This window comes from Schistocerca nitens, chromosome 4 (assembly GCF_023898315.1).
Source record: "Schistocerca nitens isolate TAMUIC-IGC-003100 chromosome 4, iqSchNite1.1, whole genome shotgun sequence".
NCBI classification, from domain to species: Eukaryota; Metazoa; Arthropoda; class Insecta; order Orthoptera; family Acrididae; genus Schistocerca; species Schistocerca nitens.
This window is the reverse complement of record NC_064617.1, coordinates 479,575,099-479,598,228: the sequence shown is the minus strand read 5'-3', so window position 1 is coordinate 479,598,228 and position 23,130 is coordinate 479,575,099.

Here is a 23,130-nt window from a genome sequence, read left to right as displayed (position 1 = left end):
GATAACTGAAAACACCACATTAAGAACTTTGTTGTAAGTACAGGTGTAAACAGTACAGTACAAACTTTGGTATATGTACGAAACAGCAAAGTTCGTATTACGATGTTTAAAGTCGCCTAGTTTTTACGTGTAGTGAAAAGAAACTGACAATTAAGACATTTAATACGTAATACCAAACATGCGGCTTAAAATGACAAGTCATCTAAATTAGCTAACAGCACGATATAAATAATGACCGCCTAAATTTCAGCCTGCTACGGAACATGTTTTCTTTTACTAAACAAGGGAAATAAGATGGGCTTTACGAAATTTAATTTATATCTACAATGGAAGTCCACTTTTTCTCCCTCAATTATTCATCTCCGCTTTATATTTCTTAGGAACTCCGTCAGCCAACTGAAACTTAAGCAGTTACAAAGAAAAGTTGAAGTTTATTATTTGGACGAGAATTCTCAATAGAATACGGACGTTTAAAGTAATTTCTATCTACTAACAGACAATATCTGATATCGAGCAGTGATTCATAACCGTTTTTGACTTAAGAGCTATTATTAAGCTCCAGAAATGAAAGCAGGAAAAGCGTCTTTGTAGGCGTATAAGGTGACAAGCTGTTCTAAGGGTAAATTTTCCTTATTCAGCAAAGCTATAATGAACCTATAGGCAATAGTAGCTTCTTGTTGTTTTTGTGGTTTTCACCCGGCACAATGGTTTGGTGTAGCTCTCCACTCTACTATACGAGGTGCATTCAAGTTCGAAGGCCTTCGATGTTTTTCCTCCGGACTGGAAAGAGATAGAAACATGCGCATTGTTTTAAAATGAGGCCGTGTTCATTGTCAATACGTCCCAGAGATGGCAGCACCGTACAGTAGATGGAATTTTATCGCCAGCGGCGAGAATGAGAACTGTTTTAAATACTTAAAATGGCGACGTTTTCCTTATTTGAACAGCGTGCAATCATTCGTTTTCTGAATTTGCGTGGTGTGAAACTAGTTGAAATTCATCGACAGTTGAAGGAGACATGTGGTGATGGAGTTACGGATGTTTCGAAAGTGCATTCGTGGGTGCGACAGTTTAATGAAGGCAGAACATCGTGTGACAACAAACCGAAACAACCTCGGGCTCGCACAAGCCGGTCTGACGATATTGATTGAGAAAGTGGAGAGAATTGTTTTGGGGATCGCCGAATGACTGTTGAACAGATCTCCTCCAGAGTTGCCATTTCTGTGGGTTCTCTGCACACAATCCTGCATGACGACCTGAAAAAGCGAAAAGTGTCATCCAGGTGGGTGCCACGAATGCTGATGGACGACCACATGGCTGCCCGTGTGGCATGTTGCCAAACAATGTTGACGCGCAACGACAGCATGAATGGGACTTCCTTTTCGTCAGTTGTGACAATGGATGAGACGTGGATGCCATTTTTCAATCCAGAAACAAAGCGCCAGTCAGCTCAATGGAAGCACACAGCTTCACCGCCACCAAAAAAATTTCGGGTAACCGCCAGTGCTGAAAAAATGATGGTGTTCATGTTCTGGGACAGCGAGGGCGTAATCCTTACCCATTGCGTTCCAAAGGGCACTACGGTAACAGGTGCATCCCTCGAAAATGTTTTGAAGAACAAAGTCCTTCCTGCACTGCAACAAAAACGTCCGGGAAGTGCTGCGCGTTTGCTGTTTCACCAAGACAACGCACCCGCACATCGAGCTAACGTTACGCAACAGTTTCTTCGTGATAACAACTTTGAAGTGATTCCTCATGCTCCCTACTCACCTGACCTGGCTCCTAGTGACTTTTGGCTTTTTCCAACAATGAAAGACACTCTCCGTGGCCGCACATTCACCAGCCGTGCTGCTATTGCCTCAGCGATTTTCCAGTGGTGAAAACAGACTCCTAAAGAAGCCTTCACCGCTGCCATGGAATCATGGCGTCAGCGTTGTGAAAAATGTGTACGTCTGCAGGGCGATTTCGTCGAGAAGTAACGCCAGTTTCATCGATTTCGGGTGAATAGTTAACTAGAAAAAAAATCTGAGGCCTTAGAACTTGAATGCACCTCATATCTTGAGCTAGTCTCTTCGTATCTGCATAACTATTGCAACCTACTTTCAGTTAAAATTGCTTCCGTATTCCATCCTTGGTCTCCCTCTAGTGATACCACAAAAACTGTCCTCCTCACCAATTCCTTATTCTGGTCAGTAATGACATAAATATCTTTTTCTCCCCTCCATTCGTATCAGCATCTCTTCACTAGTTGCCCCAAGTATCCATGTAATCTTCAGCGTTCTTGTGTAGCACCACATTTCATATGTTTCCATTTGCTCTTATTCCGTGCTCTCCATAGTCAATGTTCGGCTTCCATGGGAGGCGACGCTGCAGAAAAAAGATTTCCTATCACTTAAATATGTGTTAGAGTTAATCATATTAAATAGAAAACAGTTTCCTAATGTTTCCTTTCTTAATATTATTGTAGTATTCTGCGAAGCAACGAAGGAAGGTTTAGGTAACGTTTGATGCTAATAAATATCTCGTTTTCATAAAACCTTTTCTCCCTGTCAGTCCACATTTTATAACCGCTTTCATTTTGCCGACGTCCGTTATTTAGCTGCTGACAAAGACAATATATATACCGTTCAGCTGATTTTCCAAGCCATCTGCATCTCTGTCAGAATTTCATCGTCCTCAGCTAATCTGCAAAAACATTTGTTCCATTTCTGTGACCTTTACTGTTTGCTCCACATGCAGGTTGAATCATTTGTGGAGTAACCTACAACTCTGCCTTGATGTCTTTCTCTGCAACTGGCTCTTTTTCATGCACATTAACTGTTGGAGCACCATTCAAGTTCAGGGTAGCCTTACGTTCCCTGTGTTTCATCCCTGATAACTTCAAAGTTTGCAAGAGTGTTTTCCAAATGCTTTCTTTTCCGAAACCTACAAATGTGCTAAATGAAGGTTTGTCTTTTGTTACCCTATCGTGTGCTATAAATCGTAGATTTATTATTGCTTCTTATGTTGTTATTTATTTGTAACCATGGCTTATTGAACGTATTATGTGGTAAAACACGTGTTGTCACATACTTTCTTTAGGATTCGTCCCTAAGTCTAAGGATAATTGGTCTGTTTCATTTATTACTATGCGAAAAATTTCACAAAAAAATTTCAAATTGCAGTTACTGATACTGATTACCCGGTAGTCATCATGAGACTGTTTCACAGCAAATGGTGATAAGGATGACGTAAGGTTCCCGTTGCGTTATCGACATAATTCTATTATGTGGTTGCGAACAATTCAGAGCTGGCTGTCTCGCAGCTTCCTGGTGGATGAATATTTCATCAGCAGTATTTGCCTGTCATGAGTAGGAGGGATCGGGGTTTAAAACCACTAATCCTCATATTTCGCACCAGTGTCTTCGGTTAAATTCTAAGCCCTGCCTCAGTGCCTCATTGAGTGATAACATGTGACCGAAATTAATCTTGACGGGCTATGGAATATAATTCGAAGGAACAGACAATGGGACCGCATCAATTTCTCTGAGCATCGTCAACATGGCAACCTAAGTTCACACTTTACACATACTTAACACAGTCATCTATGCTAGACAGGATCACAAAAATGAATGACACACAAGCTGAGGAAATGGTGTCCAGCGGGCCGTCAGCCACATTAATTAAAAAAAAAAAAACAAGAAATAATAAATACAGGTTTATATATGAAACAACTTGCTAGCTATTCTTCAAGATAAATGCGCTTATATACTACTGGCCATTAAAATTGCTACACCAAGAAGAAATGCAGATGATAAACGCGTATTCATTGGACAAATATATTATACTACAACTGACATATGATTACATTTTCACTAAATTTGGGTGCACAGATCCTGAGAAATCAGTACCCAGAACAACCACCTCTGGCCGTAATAAAGGCCTTGATACGCCTGGGCATTGAGTCAAACAGAGTTTGGATGGCGTATGCAGGTACAGCGGCCCATGCAGCTTCAACACTATACCACAAATCATCAAGAGTAGTGGCTGGCGTATTGTGACGAGCCAGTTGCCCGGCCAACATTCACCAGACGTTTTCAATTGGTGAGAGATCTGGAGAATGTGCTGGCCATGGCAGCAGTCGAACATTTTCTGTATCCAGAAAGGCCCGTACAGCACCTGCAACATGCGGTCGTGCATTATCCTGCTGAAATGTAGGGTTTCGCAGGGATCGAATGAAGGGTAGAGCCACGGGTCGTGACAGATCTGTAATGTAACGTCCACTGTTCAAATTACCGTCAATGCGAACAAGAGGTGACCGAGGCGTGTAACCAGTGGCACCCCGTACCATCACACCGGGTGATACGCCAGTATGGCGATGACGGATACACACCTCCAATGTGCGTTCACCGCGATGTCGCCAAACACGGATGCGACCATCATGTTGCTGTAAACAGAACCTGGATTCATCCGAAAAAAATCACGTTTTGGCATTCGTGCACCCAGGTTCGTCATTGAGTACACCATCGCAGGCGCTCCTGTCTGTGATGCAGCGTCAAGGGTAACCGCAGCCATGATCTCCGAGCTGATAGTCCATGCTGCTGCGAACGTCGTCGAACTGTTCGTGCAGATGGTTGTTGTCTTGCAAACGTCCCCATCTGTTGACTCAGGGATCGAGACGTGGCTGCACGATCCGTTACAGCCATGCGGATAAGATGCCTGTCATCTCGACTGCTAGTGATACGAGGCCGTTGAGATCCAGCACGGCGTTCCGTATTACCCTCCTGAACCCATCGACTCCATATTCTGCTAACAGTCATTGGATCTCGATCAACGCGAGCAGCAATGTCGCGACACGATAAACCGCAATCGCGATAGCCTACAATCCGACCTTTATCAAAGCTTGAAACGTGATAGTACGCATTTCTCGTCCTTACACGAGGCACCATAACAACGTTCCACCAGGCAACGGCGGTCAACTGTTGTTTGTGTAAGAGAAATCGGTTGGAATCTTTCCTCATGTGAGCACGTTGTAGGTGTCACCACCGGCGCCAACCTTGCGTGAATGCTCTGAAAAGCTAATCATTTGCATATCACAGCATCTTCTTCCTGTCGGTTAAATTTCGCGTGTGTAGCACGTCATCTTCGTGGTGTAGCAATTTTAATGTCCAGTAGTGTATATTATGTGAGGGTCGTTTGAGTGGCGACCTTCATTAATGTTTTCTCGCCAATATTTTTCAGTCACGGAAAGAAATTAGAAGTTAAAAAATTTCACGCAATGAAGCATCTTGCTGTACCTACCTTTCCATCTAACGCATATCTCTTGGATTGTATTGTGAAAATTTTGGTTCACTTTATTAATACACATATTTGTTAATGACATGCTGCTCATATTTGAATTTTATTGCCGCATTGCATTTAAAACACATGGGAAGGATGCCCATAGATGAAATAATATATATTTAACGGATGCTGTAAAATGCGGACATCAAGCTGCAAGAGCCCTAAGAAGAGAAACGGGAGAAAAAGAACTGGGGAAAGAAGAACGGGACAAAACAAGTGTAACATATACCGAAACGTCGTCCGCAGGACACAGCCATAAGTATCAGAAGCTAGCTTTATGTGTTAGCAGCGGTGCGGGCGGCGCTGATGTATAAATCGCGGCGGGTGAGAAAGTTCTTGATATCGGATCACACGTCCTGTGTCCTGCGACACATTTCTTACGGGCCGGGTAAAGTGAAACCACTCGCCGCAACAAATAAGGTTGCCAGTGGGGACGCGGCGTGGAATCCTACACCGGCCGCCGTGTCGTCCACAGCCTCCCAGGCGGACGGGGTCTCTGCCTGATGTGACGGACAGCCAGCAGTTCGGCGAAACTCACTTCCGCTCTCGAGAACTTCCGTTACACAGAGGAAAAAAAGTTGTGCAGAGTCAATATTTTTTCAAGCAAGCACATCAAACAGTCACCTTCTGACGGAGAGAAACCGTATTTAGCTCCTGAACCAAAAATATATTCTTAAGAATGCATTGCCCGATCTTGTGGAGCGCATTTTCGTGTCTTAACTCCACTAGTCAAAAGTTTTCCATCACCTATCACAACTGTCAATTTGTACACTGAAGGAAAAAGTCTCAGTATCTAGAAGGAATTGTTTGACATAAACGAAAGTTGGTAGGCGTGTTTCTACATCTGAAAGATGATTTCCATTCAAATTTCACGCCAGTCGCAAAGAGTAGCGATAGTAGCGCCACTAAGAGGATGCTAATCAGCCTTGCTTTAAATACATACTGCAGCCCCCGTGATCTTAGTTAATTTTGAGATTGGACGTGGGGAGTTTATGTTGGTCAGTAATGCCTTGAAAGCGACAAAGATGCCGTTACCATCACCTCACTGAGTTTGAACGAGGTCGTGTAATGGTACTCCGAGAAGCTGGGCGTTCCTTCTGCGATACCGCGGAAAGACTTGGCAGGAATGCACCCATTATAAATGACTGCTGGCAGCGGTGGTTACGGGAATGTACGGCCACAAGAAGACTGGGCTACAGACTGCCAAGTAGCACTACCGTGAGGGAAGATAATCGTGTTCAGTGTAATGGCTCTGATGCATCATACTGCACCTGTAACAGCATTTAACGCTGCAGTTGGCACTAGAGTGACAGTACGAATTGTTCGAAATCGATTACTTCAAGGGCAGCTCCTAGCCACACACCTTGTAGTGTGCATTCCACTGACCCCAAAACACTTGAGGAAAAGGTGAAGGTCTGTTGTGTTTTCTGATGAAAGCTCGTTTTGGTCGGTGCCAGTGACGGCCATGTTTTGGTTAGAAGCACGCCGTTGACGACCTTCAACCAACCTTTCTGTGTGCCTGACACACTGGACGTACTCCCTGGACTAGTCTACAGAGCGACTTCGTATGACAGCAGGAGCACTCTCGTGGTTATCCCTCGCCCCTTGACTGCAAATATGTACCGTAATCTGGTGATTCTATCTGAGGCATGGTTTCCAACAGGCTAAAGCTCGCCTACATACCGTTGTTGTAACCCAGTACGCTCTACAGAGAATCGACATGTCGCCTTGGTCTGCTCGATCACCAGATCTGTCTCCAATCGAACACATGTGGGACGTCATCGGACGATAACTCCAGCTTCATCCAGAGGCACCGTTAACCGTGCCTGTATTGACCGACCAAGTGCAGCAGGCAGGAACTCCATCCCACAAACCTACATCCGGCACCACTACTACACAATGCAAGCATGTTTGAACCCTTGCATTCAACATTACCGTTATAAATGTCTGACCATTTCGCAATCGTACTGGCTTTCTTTGCGCTTACATTAAATTGAGATTTTGCAATGTTAAGCATGTAAGTATGTTACCTAGACAAATGTATTTCCAAAATTTCATAAATATACATTAATTATTTTTGGTGTTGCGATGTTTTTTCGTCATTGTAGTTGAAACAGTAAACCAGTAATTATCCTTTTGAATAATCTACCATATACCTAGCCTGATAATGAAATAATTATACACATGTAAAGACTAAGTGCCTCTGTTCTGTATGTGACAGGTTGTTCGCATAGAAGGGCACTGACGAGTATACACAAGACTGACGTCCCTCTACCTAAGACGATTCCATTCGAATAGGCCTCAGTCCTTCAGCTGCTGTGTAGCTATCAGTTTCCCTTAGTTTACAGTGCACGGTGGCCACCTAGTAATTTGTCTTTACGCCTGATAAGGTTTATAACATATTCCGTCCTAATGAGATGGAAGCAGGAGACTGCGATTCATTAACGTGCTGTAATTGATGTTCTGCATCAGAAAGGCTATTCAAGGAGGACAATAGCTACGAAGCTTGGAGGAACCCAATCTACAGTGGTTTATACACCGCAGAGGTTCAAGCAAACTCGTACTAATTCAAGTGTTTCGCTGTCTAAAAGCCTCCGAGTCACACCAAATACCGAAGGTCGGTTCATATGCGTACAGAGCATCCGTCAGAAGACACGTACGGCACCTAACATTCGAGAGTAAGTAAATAATAAGCGAGTAGCTCCAGCCTCTGTCTCAAAGGCGCAGGTTGGTGACCAAGGAACCTTTATCACCAAAAAAGGTAAAAAGACTGAACTGGGCAGAGGCATATAAAAATTCGAGCGGTGGCAAAGATCAAAGGTGTCATTCGCGAGCGAATCTAAGTTTTAAATTTTAGAAAGCCATCGTCGAATGTTTGTTTGTAGACTGTGTGAAGAACTTACGACAAATCAGTGTGTGACTCGAACGGTGAAGAATGGAGGAGGGTCGGTAATTATGTGGAAATCTTTCGCTGATGATAATGTTGGTGATTAAAGGGAACTGACGGAACATTAACCCTAGCAGTACCAACTAAGTTCCTGTTACGTTTGCAACTTGTGGGTTGGGGCGGAGGTCGGGGGGAGGGGTACTGTATACTCACCTTAAAGATGTTAACAGAAAGTAAAGTTCTTTTTTTAATTTTTATTAAGCTAAATTAGCAACATACTTTTGAAAGGAGCACTGATGTGTACGTATGGACCAAAATCTGAAAAAAATCATTTATCATACTCTTAGTAACATGAAAGAACAGTCAATAATGCGAATTATCGAGGGGGATCGGAGAGGGCGGTGCCACAGTTGACGATCACCATCAAAAAAATATTTTTTACTCACAGCATACTGTTGAAAGAGATGCCGATGAGTAAGTAGGCTTGCAAACATGAAAATATATGAATATGACATGCACTGTGCAAAATCTGATCTAGTGCAAAGAGTTAAATTTCTGTGTTAAGTTTAAAGGAAGAATTTAAAACTTAAAACGTCTATGGAATCTAGTACAACACATCGTTAAAAACAATAAATATGTTTTCAAAGTCTTAAATATGAAGTATGCGACTAAATTAGTGTATTTTCAGAAGATGGGCGTAAACTAACTTCTCAACCACCCCCCCCCCCCCTACACCCTTCTTGGTTTTGTGAGGGTTGAGAGTTCAGAAGGAAGAATATCACAGGATACTGATAAACGATTTAATTCCATCTGGTACTGCTCCTCGCTTTGTTCTGCAGCAGGACAATGCTCCCAAACATGTTTTTAAATTGTGAAGAGAACATATCAATATAACAGAGAAACTGAAGAATGTCATCTGGCCGACTCAGTAGCCTGACTTAAATCCATTTGAAATATTATGGAATGAATTTAACAGGGAGGTCAGAAACGTGAGGCCATCTAATGGTGAAGATTTATGGAACAATTTACATACCTGTTGGACTACAATATCTGCAAAAACACCACAAAATTTTATCTGCGGAATGCCAAGAGTTTGTGCAGCTATTTTGAAACCATGTTGGGTACATTGTACAGTCTAAAATCTAAACATACTTAACGATATACAGAGAATATATTTATTTTGTTGGTCCAGTTAGTTTTGTACGATGTGTTTGTCCATTGAAATAAGGTATAGAATTTTTATCATGGATGACCGAAAGCTTTTGGCCACTTGTGTCTTTCACCTCTGCTTCTACTCTGTTCTCTGTAAACCGTTGTGAAGTTCATGGCGAAGGATACTTCTTGTTGGAAAATTTGGAAATTTGTGATAAGGTCTTCTGAGACTAAACTGCTTAGGTCATCGGTCCCTAAGCCTACACACTACTTCATCTAACTTATACTGACTTACGCTACGGACAACACACACACCCATATCCGAGGGAGGACTCGAACCTTCGACGGGAGGAGCTGCAAGGACAGACTTCTTGTTGTAACACTTACTAAGGTTCGTACGTGGAGCGCAGCAATGTCTCTGTACATGCTGTAATTGTTATAGTCTAATCTTCTCTTCTCGATGCCTACGGGAGTGATTCGTAGGGCGTTGTAAAGTTGTTGTTGTGGTCTTCAGTCATGAGACTAGTTCGATGCAGCTCTCCATGCTACTCTACCCTGTGCAAGCTTCTTCATCTCCCAGTACCAAACTGCAACCTACATCCTTCTGAATCTGTTTAGCGTATTCATCTCTTGGCCTCCCTCTACGATTTTCACCCTACGTGCTGCCCTCCAGTATTAAATTGGTGATCCCTTGATGCCTCAGAATATGTCCTACCAACCGATCCCTTCTTCTAGTCAAGTTGTACCACAAACTCCTCTTCTCTCCAATTCTATTCAGTACCTCCTCATTAGTTATGCAATCTACCCATCTAATCTTCAGCATTCTTCTGTAGCACCACATTTCGAAAGCTTCTATTCTCTTTTTGTCTAAACTATTTATCGTCCACGTTTCACTTCCATACATGGCTACACTCCGTACAAATACTTTCAGAAAAGACTTCCTGACACTTAAATCTATACTCGATGTTAACAAATTTCTCTTCTTCAGAAAAGCTTTCCTTGCCATTGCCAGTCTACATTTTATATCCTCTCTACTTCGACCATCATCAGTTATTTTGCTCCCCAAATAGCAAACCTCCTTTACTACTTTAAGCGTCTCATCCCCCAATCTAATACCCTCAGAATCAGCCGATTTAATTCGACTACAATCCATTATCCTCGTTTTGCTTTTGTTGATGTTCATCTTATATCCTCCTTTTAAGACACTGTCCATTCCGTTCAACTGCTCTTCCAGGTCCTTTGCTGTCTCTGATATAATTACAATGTCATCGGCGAACCTCAAAGTTTATATTTCTTCTCCATGTATTTTAATTCATATTCCAAAGTTTTCTTTTGTTTCCTTTACTGCTTGCTCAATATACAGATTGTATAACATCGGGGATAGGCTACAACCATGTCTCACTCCCTTCCCAACCACTGCTTCCCTTTCATGCCCTTCGACTTTTGTAACTGCCGTCTGGTTTCTGTACAAATAGTAAATAGCCGTTCGCTCCCTGTGTTTTACCCCTGCCACATTCAGAATTTGAAAGAGAGTATTCCAGTAAACATACTCAAAAGCTTTCTCTAAGTCTACAAATGCTATAAACGTAGGTTTGCCTTTCCTTAATCTATTTTCTAAGATAACCCGTAAGGTCAGTATTACCTAACGTGTTCCAACATTCCTACGGAATCCAAACCGATCTTCCCCGAGGTCGGCTTCTACCAGTTTTTCCAATCGTCTGCAAAGAATTCGTGTTAGTATTCTGCAGCCGTGGCTTATTAAACTGATAGTTCGGTAATTTACACATCTCTCAAACCCTGCTTTTTTGGGACTGGAATTATTATATTCTTCTTTAAGTCTGAGGGTATTTCGCCTGTCTCATACATCTTGGTCACCAGATGGTAGAGTTTTGTTAGGGCTGGCTCTCCCAAGGCTATCAGTAGTTCTAAAGGAAGGTTGTCTACTCCCGGGGCCTTGTTTCGACTTAGGTCTTTCAGTGCTCTGTCAAACTCTTGACGCAGTATCATATCTCCCTTTCATCTTCATCTACATCCTCTTCCATTTCTATAATATTGTCCTCAAGAACATTGCCCTTGTATAGACCCTCTATATACTCCTTCCACCAGCCGGCCGCGGTGGTCTCGCGGTTCTAGGCACGCAGTCCGGAACCGTGCGACTGCTACGGTCGCAGGTTCGAATCCTGCCTCGGGCATGGATGTGTGTGATGTCCTTAGGTTAGTTAGGTTTAATTAGTTCTAAGTTCTAGGGGACATATGACCACAGCAGTTGAGTCCCATAGTGCTCAGAGCCATTTTTGAACCTTTTTTTTTTTACTCCTTCCACCTCTCTGCTTTCCCTTCTTTGCTTGGAACTGGGTTTCCATCTGAGCTCTTGATATTCATGCAAGTGGTTCTCTTTTCACCAAAGGTCTCTTTAATTTTCCTGTAGGCAGTATCTATCTTACCCCTAGTGAGATAAGCCTCTACATCCTTACATTTGTCTTCTAGCCATCCGTACTTAGCCATTTTGCACTTCCTGTCGATCTCATTTTTGAGACGTTTGTATTCCATTTTGCCTACTTCATTTACTGCATTTTTGTATTTTCTCCTTTCATCAATTAAATTCAGTATTTCTTCTGTTACCCAAGGATTTCCATTAGCCCTCGTTTGCAACTACTGAAAAGGCTGCTGCCCCTCTTCAGGAACCACACGTTTGTCTGACCTCTCAACGTCGTGTTACCGAGCCAAAAATTTTTCGCGATTGTTAGAAAAACAGTCTGGACAATTCGAAGGAATGGTTTGGACACCCAGATCGCCCGGCATGAATCCCATCTAACATATATCGGACCTAATCGCGCGGCCAGTTCCTGTACAACATCCTTTACCAGCAACACTTTCGCAATTAAGGACGGCTGTAGACGCAACAGTGCTCAATACTTCATATGGTTCAAATGGCTCTGAGCACTATGGGACTTAACTTCTGAGGTCATCAGTCCCATAGAACTTAGAACTACTTAAACCTGACTAACCTAAGGAGATCACACACATCCATGCCCGAGGCAGGTTCGAACTTGCTACCGTAGCGGTAGCGCTGTTCCAGACTGTAGCGCCTAGAACCGCTCGGCCTCCTCGGCCGGCCAATTCTTGTGCAGGGTACCTACAGCGACTTGTTCAGTCCATGCCACGTCGAGTTGCTGCACTACGCCGGGCAAAAGGAGGTCATGATATTAGAAGACATCAGTAACTTATGTCACCTAACTGCAAACATGTACTTTAAAAGGGGTACTCCTCTTCTGATTACATATAACACAGGTGATTTCGTGATTTTTTCAAGTAAAATAACAAGTAATGCTAAATCGCATGATATACTTTTATTCCTTACACTTTTGTCTTTAACAAATCATTTTTGTGTGCACGTTGGACGCTCCCTGTAACCACTGCACCAGGTGGAAATACATTTTGCAACAGCAACATTGGTCGTGGCCGGAATTTCCGAAGATCTCCTACTAGAACTATAAAAAAATAATTATGCATACGTCATTTTCAACATACTTCCTTCCAGCATTTAAGGATAAATGGAAAATGTTAATTTCTGTCAAAACTGAGAAATATTTTTCACCTATAAATAGAGACAAAAGCGTACATCGAAAACAGATTTTTCTAAGATATAACAAAAATGCTAAGCTTGCTGACAGAGAATTCGATTTAAAATGCCGCCATATAATTCCTTTCTAAAGTTATGTTTCTCACCAGTTTGAAAATATTCGATTTCGACGAAAACGAGTGTAAAGTTATGGGTTATATTGTTTAAATTTAAGTTGAACAAACCTTTAATAAGCGATCCCTGGAACACACGACCATCTTTTCCGATCCAAAAGGAGGTCCTCCTCCATCTTCTTCGTCGCCGTCGTGGTCCTGCGGGTCTCTTTGGCAGCTTCTGCCAGCCGCTGCCTGTTAGAGAATCTTTAAAATCGCATGCTATCACATTGGCCTCGATTTCGACGATTTTTACCAGCTGTGAATGGTTTTCAGAGACTTTTTTCACAAATCACCTTGTAGCTCGATAACAGAGTTTCTAATTCAAATGGGTCAATGGCTGTAAGCACTATGGGACTTAACATCTCAGGTCATCAGTCCCCTAGACTTAGAACTACTGAAACCTAACTAACCTAAGGACATCACTCACATCCATGACCGAGGTACGATTCGAACCTGTGACCGTAGCGGTCGCGCGGTTCCAGACTGACGCGCCTAGAACCGCTCGGGCACAGCGACCGGCCATAGTTTCTCAGAACTTGGAGAGAACACTGCAATGAAGCAGACAACACACGGAAAGTTTTAAGCAAACAAAAAGTAGGTACTTTGAAGTTTTCACAAACGAACAAAAAAACGTATGTCGAATCCTTTTTACAGCGTCTGCACTGTGTTGCTCTTCCTTATATTAACATAACCTTTCACATGAAACATGCGCTTTGCCTAACATACCGTTTTCGTTTCATTTGTGCAAATATCTGCAAAAATAAGACGAACCGAATGCCGGCGCGTTGTAAAACGCCAGTGATACTCTGCAACTGTAAGAGAGAGCACTGTCATCACAGAAGATAGGAACGTATGGTAACGAACGGTACACTTGTACAAATACCTAGTGATTCACTTGACGCACTCACAGTCTAGCACAATGAATTTAGTCGCAATGACAGTCGACTGCAAATTCGGCGGCACCATTTCAAGCCAGCAACGGTATTCACGGAACAGTTGTTTGGATACAAGGACATATGTGGTTTTGTTTCTTCAGACGACCGTTCCTATCTAAACTACCAGCCAGATCGTTGTTAGCAATTTTTAGCTAAAATCTCAAAAAATTCGTGACAGGTATATTTTAAACTTTGCTCTAATAATCATTCGGACAGACCTAGGCTGTATGTATATATGTGAAGTAAATTAGTCAATCTTTATTGAGATTTCTGCTGAACACATAATAATGTTTCACGTGTAAACATTATTAGGTCATTATCAAAAATGTCGAAAATCTTTTGACGAACGTACTTCACATTTTTGCAGTATGCTCTAATAAACATTCAGATGGACGTGGGATACTTACAACAACTACATCGACATTTACACACATAAAAAAAATTGCATTACCTCGGTTCCGAAAGTTCCGGAAACTGTACTTAAACATCATCTCCGCTCTTTTTATTGCTCATGAAAACCACACATTTCATGTTGCAACACTAAACAGCGAGACATTCAGAGGTGGTAGTACAGACTGCTGTACAGACCGGTACCTCTGATATCCAGTAGCACGTCCTCTTGCTTTGATGCATGCCTGTATTTGTCGTGACACACTATCCACAAGTTCATCAAGGCACTGTTGGTCCAGATTGTCCCACTCCTCAACGGCTCGGCGTGGATCCCTCAGAGTTGTTCGTGGGTCACGTCGTCCATAAACAGTCCTTTTCAATCTATCACAGGAATGTTTGATAGGGTTCACGTCTGGAGAACACGCTGGTCACTCTAGTCGAGCCCTGTCGTTATCCTGAAGGAAGTCATTCACAAGATGTGCACGATGTGGGCGCGAATTAACGTCCATCAAGACGAATGCCTAGCCTACACGTTGCCGATATGGTTGTACTATCGGTTGGAGGTTGGTATTCACGTATTGTATAGCCGTTACGTCGCCTTCCATGACCACCAGCGACGTACGTCGGCCCCACATAATGTCACCCCAAATCAGCAGTGAACCTCCACCTTGCTGCACTCGCTGGACAGTGTGTCCAATGTGTTCAGCCTCACTAGGTTGTCTCCAACCACGTCTCCGACGACTGTTTGCTTGAATGTAAATACGAAACTCATCGTTGAAGAGAACGTGATGCCAATCCTGAGCGGTACATTCGGCACGTTGCTGGGCACATCTGTACCGCGCTGCATGGTGTCGCGGTTGCAAAGATGGACCTCGACATGGACGTCGGGAGTGAAGTTGCGCATCATGCAGCCTAATGCGCGCAGTTTGAGTCGTAACACGACGTCCTGTTGCTGCACGAAAAGCATTATTCAACATGTTGGCGTTACTGTCAGAGATCCTCTGAGCCATAATCTGTCGGTAGCGGTCATCCACAGCAGTGGTAGGCTTCAAGAGGCCTGGGCGAGGCATGTCTTCGACAGTTCTGTCTCTCTGTATCTCCTCCATGTCCGAACATCATCGCCTTTGTTCACTCCAAAACGGCTGGACACTTTCTTGTTGGGAACGCTTCCTGACACAAAGTAACAATGCGGACGCGATCGAAGCGTGGTATTGGCCGTCTATGCATGGTCGAACTACAGACAACACGAGACGACTACTTCCTTCCTCCTGGAATGACTGTAACTGATCGGCTATCGGACACCCCCCGTCGGTCCGCAGCTCGTGGTCGTGCGGTAGCGTTCTCGCATCCCACGCCCGGGTTCCCGGGTTCGATTCCCGGCGGGGTCAGGGATTTTCTCTGCCTCGTGATGACTGGGTGTTGTGTGCTGTCCCTAGGTTAGTTAGGTTTAAGTAGTTCTAAGTTCTAGGGGACTGATGCCCATAGATGTTAAGTCCCACAATGCTCAGAGCCATTTGAACCATTTGAACCCCCTCCGTCGAATAAGCGCTGCTCATGCATGTTTGTTTACATCTTTGGGCGCGTTTAGTGACATCTCTGAACAGTCAAACGGACGCTGTCTGTGGTACAACACCCACAGTCAACGTCTATCTTCAGGAGTTTTGGGAAGCGGGTGGTTGCAAAACGTTTATTGATGTGTGTATAATCCTAGTTTATTTTACCTTGAAACCCTCTTACAAAATATTCAGACAAATTTTTTAATCAGATATCATTGCCAGTTTACTTCATCTTTAAATTATCCAATGTAGTTTTCATTTAAGCTACAGCGGTTTAATGCATCATCCACATTTAATTTATCTTGATATTCTCTTTCGAAGTTTTCAGTTAAACTACATTTTGTTGATATATAGTGCCAATTTACTTTATCCTGAGAGTCTCTAATGAAATCTTCAGATAACGTTTGACTACATGGTTTATAACTGCATTCAAATAAAAAATAAGTTGCTCCGTTCAAATTCATTAAATGGATTTCTCTTTTTAATATGACCAGTAATCATATCTCTATACGTTTTATTTGTTTAATGCAATTCATATATTTTCCCAAAATCTAAACTTTCACACAAAAGATAAGTTTTTCTGGCCATTAAAATTGCTACACGAAGAAGAAATGCAGATGATAACCGGGTATTAATTGGACAAATATATTATTCTAGAACTGACATGTGATTACATTTTCACGTAATTTGGGTGCATAGATCCTGAGAAATCAGTACCCAGAACAATCACCTCTGGCCGTAATAACGGCCTTGATACGCCTGGGCATTGCGTCAAACAGAGCTTGGATGGCGTTTATAGATACAGCTGGCCATGCAGCTTCAACACGATACCATAGTTCATCAAGAGTAGTGACTGGCGTATTGTGACGAGCCAGTTGCTCGGCGACCATTGACCAGACGTTTTCAGTTGGTGAGAGATCTGGAGAATGTGCTGGCCAGGGCGGGAGTCGAACATTTTTTGTATCCAGAAAGGCCGGTACAGGACCTGCAATATGCGGTCGTGCATTTTTCTGCTGAAATGTAGGGTTTCGCAGGGATCGAATGAAGGGTAGAGCCACGGGTTGTAACATATCTGAAATGTAACGTCCACTGTTCAAAGTGCCGTCAATGCGAGCAAGAGGTGACCGATACTCGTAACCAATGGCACCCCGTACCATCACGCTGCGTGATACGCCAGTATGGCGATGACGAATACACGCTTCCAATGTGAGTTCACCGCGATTTCGCCAAACACTGATGCGACCATCATGATGCTGTAAACACAACCTGGATTCATCCGAAAAAATGACCTTTCGTTATTCGTGCACCCAGGTTCGTCGTTGAGTACACCATGGCAGGCGCTCCTGTCTGTGATGCAGCGTCAAGGGTAACCGCATCCATGGTCTCCGAGCTGATAGTCCATGCTGCTGCAAACGTCGTCGAACTGTTCGTGTAGATGGTTGTTGTCTTGCAAACGTCCCCATCTGTTGACTCAGGGATCATGACGTGGCTGCACTATCCGTTACAGCCATGCGGATAAGATGCCTGTCATCTCGACTGCTAGTGATACGAGGCCGTTGGGATCCAGCACGACGTTCCGTATTACCTTCTTGAACCCACCGATTCCATATTCTGCTAACAGTCATTGGATCTCGATCAACGCGAGCCGCAATTTCGCGATACGATAAACCGCAATCGCGATAGCCTACAATCTGGCCTTTATCAAAGTCAGAAACGTGATGACACGCATTTCTCCTCCTTACACGAGGCATCACAACAACGTTTCACCAGGCAACTGCTGTTGGTGCATGAGAAATCGGTTAGAAACTTTCCTCATGTCAGCACGTTGTAGGTGTGAATGCTCTGAAGAGCTAATCATATGCATATCAAGCATCTTGTTCGTGTCGGTTAAATTTCGCGTCAGTAGCACGTCATCTTCGTGGTGTAGCAGTTTTAATGGCCAGTAGTGTATTGTGAATAAGACGAGTTAGTTTTTGTTTTCTTAGTTTGTACTATAATATAATTCCTATACTCTGTACGTCGAGAAAAGTGCTCTGGCAGCTGGCAGCGCGGATGCCAGTATTGGACACGGACGGGCAGCGAGCAAGCTGCGGTGGGAGTTGGTTGACAGACCTTTCCGGCCCACCCTTTGGCAAGCAGCAACACTCGACTCCTTCATAACCGAAGAATGCCTCGGCATTCATTGCATCACTCCTGTAGGGAGTGTTCATTGATGGAATATTTTTTCACATGCGCTACCAGTGTTTGTCACATTACACAGACACACACATCAATATTTTCTTTAATGATGTTGCAGCCATTTGACTGCAACAACTTTTAGTTTATTGTTATACGGTTCAGATTTCGCTGTATTTCCTGCCAGTCTTATGGCCTTTGACATATAAATTACTGTACTTGAAAATGGCCTATGGCCGAACTCTGGATCGTATAAAAATAAAAATAAATATTATCGTCAAATGGCGGTAATATCATTAAAAAATTATCATGAGTATGGTTCCACCCAAAAAATAAGAAATTACACACAATCAGATTTTGAACGTTATGAAGGTAAAGCAAATTGGACAAATTCTACGTGTAGAATTCGTATAAGGATGTTACCTCTATTTTACGTGCGGGAGAACGGAAACCCCAAGATCATCGTCATGTCATTGCTCATCTCTCGTCACGACCACATAGACTTCAGTATCTTCACTGCTTCTGTGCTCGTCGTCTGATAAAGAAATTACAGTATTATGAACGGATTCTTCTCTTACACGTTCTTCTATGTTTGACCTTGTAATCTCCTTCCACAGGCGGTTCACGATGTTCCTCCAATTCTTTGGAGTTATAGTGACAGCCTCATTTACCAGCCTCTCTCTTACAACGTAAAGGTTTTGTTCCGCTCCACAACGTCTGCTTTTATTTGAACCCAGACGAGTTCAATTGCGTTGTATTGGCTGTGGTACGGTGGAAGACGTATAACTTTGTGGCCGTGGTTCTTTGCTAATGTATCAGTTACACAATGCGTTTTCTGTGACTTGTATCGTTTCGCTAATTCCAGAAGTTCCCATTTCCGCATATTCTGTTCAAAGCCTATTTTATTAACATTCAACCAGCGAACTATTTCCTCTCTCCTTGCTGCAGCCGTTGGTGCCTTATGTAATTGTACAGAATGGTACGCCGCATTGTCCACTACAAAAGCACTACCAGAACTGACGTTTGGTAGCAAATGAGTAACGAATAAGTCTTTGAATATGTCTGAATTCATCTCCTCGTGTTAGTCGGCAGTTTTGCTACACTGAAACATCATACTAGCACCGGGCACAAAACTGTTCATAGAGCCAGCATGAACTATAGTTAGTCGCCCTACCTTACCAGTTGGCACACTCATAGTTCCGTGGTGCGTGTCGTCTGTCCATGCGACGGAACGTGCATGACGCACGTTGACCCATGTTTCGTCAATCGTTATCACATTTTCCGGATTCACTGCTAGCAGCTCGCGCAGGAAACGACATATCCATGCTCCGCATTCCATTAATACCTTTCTTTCTGAGAACTTTTTGTAACGGAAGCGAATTTTTTCAAACAAATCGAGAGACTCGTCGTTGTGCCTGTGAACAAAAGACTGTCCGACAGTGACGCGATCAAATTTTTAAGTGTCTAATACTCCTTCCTGGTGTAGTAAGAGTATATGTGTTGCCTGGTAGCACTTTTGTCATAATTGTCTGTTCCATTCACACGGCGCGATCTCTTCCTTGACTTTCCACGCGTTAAAATAACAGGGCTCGCAGCTGAGTTGGTAGCCTTCTTATCATTTGTGATTCTGTTCACTGCCGCTGTAGAGATGCACAATGCTTCTGACACTTGTGAACCACTTTACTCACTGATATCAAAGGCCCACCATTGTCCACTTCCCTTTCAAAGTAAACACGGCATTCGCGTGCTTGGGATTTCAGCGTAGCTCCTTTCCCAAAGGCCCTCTTCTGTGCACTACTCGCAGCCATTTTCCACTTATACACACTTATACATATTTTTCCACTTATGGCAAGAAACTCACAGAAGTAGTGGAATGCAGGAGTGTACACACAAACCTGAACGTAGCACGTGACACAACTGACTGAAAGTAGCAGTCACCCTAGCACTATGGCAACACTGAGGCGTTGCCAAGGTAACGTAAGCAAAAGCTCACGATCTAATTGGCCGTCGTGGATGCACGAAGGACGTGCGCCAAACCCGTGTCAACTGTCAGAGCTCTTCTCTCGCCGTATGGAGTTTAGTTCTTGTACAATAGAATTCATCGAAGCGGTATTCTTGGTGTAGCCATTGCAGTTAACATCAATATGTTGCAGTCTATTCATTTTCGAACATCCTCTATATCCCAGATCTTTTAATATTGCTTTTATGGCATATACGTTCTTCATTTATAAGGTTTGATTTCTTATAAGAAAATGAGAAACTCAAGGCACCAAATATTTCATTGCTTTTATGGCATATACGTTCTTCATTTATAAGGTTTGATTTCTTATAAGAAAATGAGAAATTCAAGACACCAAATATTTCATGCTGATATTCAGAGGTCCCTGACAGCAGGTTCAAGGAAGCAAGAAATTGGAGAACTAAACAAAATGAAACGATGTTCGCTAGATTCTTTAAATAATTACAATCTAGAAAATACTGAAATAAAATATGTTTCATTAGCTTTATAATATGAATACATTCACTATATTTATTATTATTATATTTTATTTCTTTAAAAATGGAATAAATCTAAGCACCCCATCTAATGTTGCTTTCTATTCATAAGCTCCTCTGATCAGTGTATTGAATTTATTAATCATAACAACTATCAACTAAATTTTGGTTCATGTTTCAAGTATATTTGGATTCCATTGCTTGAGGAGAAATTTTTTTTTATATACTGCCATTATTTTAGCTTCTCTTTACGATATTCTAGGGTCTAAAAAATTACACCCTGCATTTTTCTAAAATTTGTAAAGCAAATTATGTTCTGTCTCTAAGACATAATAATATTCATGTGACAGATATAAAATTTTATAACCCACTAGCATTAGAACATGAATACAATCAAAATGAAATTAAAAAATGTAACTTCAAATAATGTTGCTCAAGAGAACTGAATTTTCTTAACAGATAATTATTGTGAGGCATCAGTAACACCATTCAATACAAAATAATGTAAGCAATTAAGAAGATGTTATTTGGTTGTAGACAGCATATTAAATGATTTCCTAAAATCTGCAGCAGAATATAAAGATATTAAATCTCAAAAAGTTACTGAACAGTAAGCAATAGAATTGGAAAACCAATTAAAAATAGAAGAAGAACAAAATCAACTACTACAACAACTACAAGAAAAGCGAAAAGAATATTTACATTTAAAAGATGTTGTACATGATATGGTAGAAATGAAGGAAGAACAGATTATTTACATTGTCACATACAAGCACAATGTCAAGCAAAACTATTTTAAAGAAGCTGGTGTACAATGTAGATTACTTTTACAGGGTAGATTTTTTGCATATAATGGTGGCAGATTACATGATGATAAATTATTTTACATACGAATTCAAGAAGGTTGTTAAAACATCTTGAAAACATTTTTGAAAAATGTTTATATGTATCTAAAGAAAACAAAGAGAAAGAAATATATCAAATGCACTTTTATGATGTATCACACTATATCAAGCTATTCTATGAAGATGCAACGAATTATGTTATTATAATAAATTCTCATACAAGCACAATATATAACAGTATTTTAACTAACCTACCTATATTATTTGATCCAGTTACTGTTGGACAAGAAACTGTGATACAGTTGAAGACTGGAAAAAGAACTCATAGTGACAACTATTGTCTCAGATAATTTCTCTAGAGAAACTAGCTGCAATTATTTCTTAAATCTAAGGAGAATATCCCAAAAAACTTAATTTGGTAAAAAAACATTTAAAGAACTTGTGAAATCGAAAAAATATAAAGTTAAGGAAAAGTTAAAAATATGGAAAGAGAGGCAGGAAACTTTAAGAACAGTTAACTCAAACATAAACTTTATATGCCAATTTTTCACTTGTGGTAATAATAAACTACAAATATTTCTTTTCCATTCAGTCTGTATAAATAATTCATATTTCGTCAGTTAATACAGATATAAATGAAGATGTATAGGTATCTTCAACATCAGTATAAGAGACAGATGCAAAATATGGAAGTGTTAATTTTCTCATTTCTACTGAACACAGGTATACACTGGGAAACTACTTATAATAAAATTTTCACAATAAAATGTTTTCTATTAAACAGCACCACTCTTGAGCACATCCACTAAAGTCAACAACTGAAAACTTACAAGAAAAATTGAAGATATAGAAATTGATAAAGAAATCAACGTGTGTGTTCTGAGGAAAAGAAGAAAAGAAACTCTAAACTTAATAAGACAAGAAGAAGTGGCACTAGATTCAGCGAGAGTAATGCATCCACATATCATTACACAAACTGAAAAAATTGATTTGAGAGATATGTTGTTACTCTATGATTATTTGATTATGAATTTGAATATGATTACTATTTGATTTGATTCCAAAGAAGAAAGCTTCAAATGGCTCTGAGAACTATACGACTTAACTGCTAAGGTCATCAGTGAGAAAGCTTCAAACCTGATTATATGTACATGTAGACCACATCCAAGCTGTGAAGAAATAATAAGAATTGTATGTAGTTCAAATTCAGTAAATTTATATAATAAAATGAAACAAGAATTGAATTTTGAATATTAATTTTTACTTTACATTAGTTGTTGATTTAACTGAGCAACAGCTTTTACAAGGTGTAAGAATTAATTATATTTTTATTATGCAACTGTTGTGCCAATTATCAGCTCCTAACCATTTAATGTATACTTGATCATCCTTCTTTCTCAAAGCTTTTTCAACATATACATCAGGGTAATAAGTTTTCTCCAATTCATGCTCATGAAAAATTCCTTTCACTTCTCCTCCATTTAAATCTCTGAATTTGTGTATGAATTGCTCAAAATGAATAACACTTTCAATTTCAGAAATTTCTGGTGGCCTATCATCAGTATAAACTTTCAAAAAAAAATTCCTTTTAATTTACTAATTCTAAATTTATCACCTACTTTATACATAGGTTT